Genomic DNA, 5,675 nt, shown 5'->3' with positions numbered 1-5,675 from the left:
AACAATGAACAATACATTCATATACTAATAATTTTTTATTAGTCTAACATGTTAAATGTTTACATTACTATCATGAACTAACAGTAAACAATTCACCAAAATCAATGTATGTTTTTTATTAAATATTGTTAACATTGTTCATTGTTAGTTCATGATACCAAATGGATTTACTAATATTAACAAATGTATATATATAATAACCAATTTTTTTATATCAAAATTCATTTGAAAGCTCAATTAATATGTCTCTACAAAAGTGGTTTCATGTGTTTAGAAATCATGAGAAACATTCTGAAAGTCGTCTGACTGAAATGTTGAAATTCCTCACAATCTTTGCAGCTGCTCGGCGGGGTCATTCTTGTGACTTACTGGGTCACCGAACAATCTGAAGCCTTTAAGACTTTAGGTTTTGCAGCTCAGAACTTTACGCTTATGAATGAGGGTATTCTGTGTTTATTCTCAAAATATTATGACAACTTTGTTAACATTTTTAAACTATTTTTTATCTCATAAAATAATCTTAAAAAGCTTGCTTGGGTTAATATCATGCAGACCAACCTATAGGACAAAGACCACAACAGGATTCTGTCAGGGATGTGACACATTTTTAACCTAAGGGTAAAACCTGTATTGATGACGTAAGCCCAACTTTTACAGCCCCATCATGTGTTTAAGTACGTTTGATGTGTCCACAAGAAAGCTCTCTCATCTGAGCATTAATTTGCATATATCCTCACTGCATGACCTGTGACAATACACTCTGTACAAAGCCTTAACTAATGTAACTAGTGGTGCTTCCAACTCAATGAGAAGTCAAAATGTATTACAGTTTTTTTCAACTGCTTACACACAAAATCCTTTCTTGTCACACAATTTCTGAAAACTGACACTCAAACACCAGAACCACGCACTAATTCTCAGCCTTCAACTCAGTTTTCAATTTCATAAAACACTTTTTGCAAAACACAACACACAATTCTCTATGTAACACACAAAAATCTAACAGGAAGTATTTTGATTTCCTTTGCAAACACAACCAGTCAAAATGCCACACTAATTCATCAGTGCCTCACACTAACACTCCTCACATGTGCAAACACTCATTGCTTTATTTAACACCGACCAATCATGGCTTTAGAATAGGCCAAAGGTCAAGTTATAGGTTTTGAACAATGGATGCAAACAATGCAGACAGAGTAAGGGGAGTTGGAGGGAGAGCCAGAGGATGGGGCAGAGTTCGAATTAGAGGAGGAGGAGTTGGAAGGGGAGCAAGGGGAGGAAGAGGACGAGTCAGATGGGGAAGAGGAGGAGGACAAAGACCAGGAACAAGAAGAGTGGTCTCTGATGAGATTGGGGCTACTGTCATTGATCATGTGATCAACCACGGTCAGAGAGTCCAGCCTAATTTGAGTCGATTTACAGTGGCATAATGTATAATGTGCGCTGCAATTACACAGAATGGTGTCCTGCACCATCATGCCACACTTGGCCCCTATAACACTGATCACATCATACGTTTTCTGGATGCTGTTCATGATATGCTTGTTCAAGGTCTGCAGAATGAAGACCAGGCAAGATTTGTCATCATCTGGGATAATGTCGGCTTTCATCGCGCCCATCATGTCCAAAACTGGTTTGTTACTCATCCCCATTTTTCTGTTGTCTACCTGCCTCCATATTCACCATTTCTAAACCCTATTGAGGAATTTTTCTCCACATGGCACTGGAAAGTGTATGATCGTCTTCCCTATGTCAGCATGACACTTCTCCAGGCAATGCAGGAGGCATGTGGAGACATTGACGCTGCCTCCATCCAAGGTTGGATATGCCATACAAGGAGGCTCTTTCCATGGTGCCTGGCAAGAGAGAACATAGCATGTGATGTGGATGAAGTATTGTGGCCGGACCCGGCCCGGAGGAGAGATGGAGCCTAGATATGCCCAACCATCTCGCCCACCAACACACACACACACACACACACACTGTGGAATAATCACCTTTTTCAAAATTATGTTTGGTTCATGTCCAACTACACATGGTTGATGTATTTCTTTTCTTTCGTACTGTGTAATACTGTATTCACGACCACAAATGCTTATAGTGAAAAAATAAATAGTTTGGTTTCAATCTTGCTTTCGTGTTTACCGTGAATTTTTCAACATCTCTCTGCCAATTACTTTCAGTCTTGTACAGAAATGTACATAGGAGCTCATGAAAGAAGAGCTTTGGGTTTTGAATAATAGGGTGTATATGATATATCCAAAAATATAATATTATGGCAAATGTGTTTGCAACGTAAGACAGATGTTTGCTTTTGAGATGTGTTTGTGATATTTTGAATGCAGTGCTTCATTTTGCAAGAGATGTAAGGCATTTTGCATTTTGTCTGTGCAATTCTTGGATTTGTGTGTAAAGTTTTGAAAATGTAAGCAGTTGAAAAAAAAACTGTAAATATATACAGTACATAAATAGTGAGTTTTATTACCATGTACTGTATACTCATACAGCATCACATGGTAGTTTGCAATGGAATCAGAATCAGTATCAGAATGAGCTTTATTGCCAAGTATGCTTACACACACAAGGAATTTGTCTTGATGACAGGTGCTTCCAGTGTACAACCATGCAAAAACAGCAGCAAGACATAGATAATAATAAAAAATAAAAGATAGTTATACACATACGTACATACATACATACACACATACACATACGTAGTGCAATCTAATACAAATCTGTTATCTGTGCAAATGTTTTTTTTTTGTTTTTTGTCTTTTGGTTTTTTCCCCAGAGGAGTGAAATGGCAGAAGAGGTTGGATGTGTTGGATAAATATAAAAAAGACTAAACTGTGTATTGCACATAGTTATTGCTCAATGGGGCAATTTAACTGTTCATGAGATGGATAGCCTGAGGGAAAAAACTGGGGTAATATCATGCAGGGGTAATAAATTCTTTAGACATAACTTAGTTAGCAGACACATGACAATTAGGAGCTATTCAGCTTTTAGCCTGTGTATTATTTTACAAATAATCACTACATGAGCAACATCATTTAAGCATTAGCAATTACGTCACATGGTGGTGCCAGAGAGCTATGAGAGAAATATGACAGTGTTAAAACCTTTATTGAATTTTGGTAGCTCTCTTCTACTCTATTCAGCAGAATGGCTTGTCAGTGATTCGGCGTAATGTGGCTGATCCTAGGGTACCGGAACTCTCAAAAACAGCGTGCTGACTTCCCGTGTGGTCATGTTGAACAAGTAGGAGAACCAGCTAGCTTTTTTTCTTTGACCACGTAAAACATTTTTTATGGTATCTTAAAAGATTTTAGGATTTGGGTTGAGGATTGGGCAAAGATTCAACAAATGGCCTGAACACATCACTCCACAAACTGTTTTACAAACTTTTCATACATAAGGTATTTTTTTTATTATTGAAAAGATTTGAATGACAGGGCTCAAGAATGAGAATGGCCCATTGGCCCGGTGCCAGTGTAAGAGAGTTTTGGGCCTGATGATGAAATTGCAATTTGCTTTATTGGGCCAATGCGATCTTGCATTTGTTTTTGCATTTGCATTTGCGTTTGTTTGTTTTTTCTCCCCTTTTCTCCCCAATTTGGAATGCCCAATTCCCAATGCGCTCTAAGTCCTTGTGGTGGCGTAGTGACTAGCCTCAATCCGGGTGGCGGAGGACGAATCTCAGTTGCCTCCGTGTCTGAGACAGTCAATCCAAGAATCTTATCACGTGGCTTGTTGAGCGCGTTACCGCGGAGACGTAGCGCATGTGGAGGCTTCACGCTATTCTCCGCGGCATCCACGCACAACTGAGAGCCCCACTGAGAGCGAGAATCACATTATAGCGACCACGAGGAGGTTACCCCAACATGACTCTACCCACCCTAGCAACCGGGCCAATTTAGTTGCTTAGAAAGCCTGACTGGAGTCACTCAGCACACCCTGGATTCGAACTCATGACTCCAATGGTGGTAGTCCGCGTCAGTACTCGCTGAGCTACCCAGGCCCCGGGATCTTGCATTTGTTATATATGTTTTTTTATGGTTTTCAAACACACACATTTGGTGTTCTAGTGGTTCACCACTGTTGTTGCGAATAAAATTGTCACCAAGGTAACATTATCTAGCTTCCTAGTAGCTAACAGACAAGGTTTATATGGAAATCGCAAGAATGGCGTGATCGTCTTAAAGGGATAGTTCACCGAAAATAATATGATATAGCGATATGATTCATCACGATATGATAGGTGTGGGTGAGAAACAAATCTATATTTGAGTACCTTTTTACTATAAATCTCCACATTTGACAAGCTCAGATCAGTAGGTGGCTGAATGTGGAAGTGAAAGTGTAGATTTTCAGTAAAAAAAAAAAAAAAAAGGACTTCTCACCCACACCTATCATATCAGTTCTGAAGACATGGATTTAACCACTGGAATCGAATAGATTACTTTTATGCTGCGTTCATGCCCCTTTTTGAGATTCAAAGTTCTGGTCACCATTCACTTGCATTGTATGGACCTACAGAGCTGAGATATTCTTCTAAAAATCTTCGTTTGTGTTCTGCAGAAGAAAGAAAGTCATACACATCTGCAATGGCATGAGGGTGACTAAATTATGAGATCATTTAAATTTTTGGGTGAACTATTCCTTTATAGCATCAGTAAGAATGGGTTGAAAATTGTAGCAAAAGTTTTCCAGCGAAAGTATGTTTATGGTAAAGCTGTCTTGAAGTTATATTATGTAAGGGATAATGTACAGTCAGCCGGTTGTTATCGCACAATAAACCCGACAGGGTGATCAGGATCAGGGCGATTTGCGTTGAAATTATGTAATTTGAGAAGAAATAAATAGCTGAACAGCTGGAATCAACCTCCGGTTTGCGTCAGAGTTCTGTTGGTGTTTACACTGTGAAAATGATTGTCTGACTCCTCATTATTCAGCCTATTGCAAGACTACTTGTCAAATAAATAAATGCACATGAAACATTGATTTGAGTTTAACTTATTGTATTAGCTTACTCGTAGAGATCTGTAACGAGTGGCTGCTGGCAATGACGAAGATGATGAATTGAAGATCCCAAGTGCAATTTATTAACAAAAGTGATATCCACAAAATCCTAATTACAAGCATGAAACATAAACATGAACTTGACTAGACTAGACTAGACTAGACATAAACTTGACTAGACATGAACAACGTTACCAAACACAATACCTGACAAGGGACAATGGACAAAATGAGGGCTTAAATACTAGACATGGGAGAACATAAACCAATGAACAAACAGAACTCTAAACAAGATAATCAAACAATGAATCAATGAAAACAAGACACATGAACATGGAGGGAAAACAGGAATCACATGACTAAGGAACACATGACATGAAACAGGAACTAGAAATACATTTTTCAAAATAAAAGACATGAAAAACATAAATCAACAAAATACACATGACAAGATCGCATAGTGAGCCGAGAAACAAGAGAGATGGCTCACAGAACCCAGATAAGCGGTTTGACACATCTTATTCCCCGGATGTGCGGTTGTTACAGAGCAATATCTGACCACTGGATGGCGGCATTGACCAATCAGAATCTAGTATTCCAGAGAGCATAATCTTCTGTCATTAGTGAAAATTAAATAATTTTATACAGTAAAC

The sequence above is a fragment of the Myxocyprinus asiaticus genome, chromosome 11 (assembly GCF_019703515.2).
Source record: "Myxocyprinus asiaticus isolate MX2 ecotype Aquarium Trade chromosome 11, UBuf_Myxa_2, whole genome shotgun sequence".
Taxonomy (NCBI): domain Eukaryota; kingdom Metazoa; phylum Chordata; class Actinopteri; order Cypriniformes; family Catostomidae; genus Myxocyprinus; species Myxocyprinus asiaticus.
The sequence above is the reverse complement of the archived record's forward strand: the minus strand, read 5'-3'. Positions refer to the sequence as shown.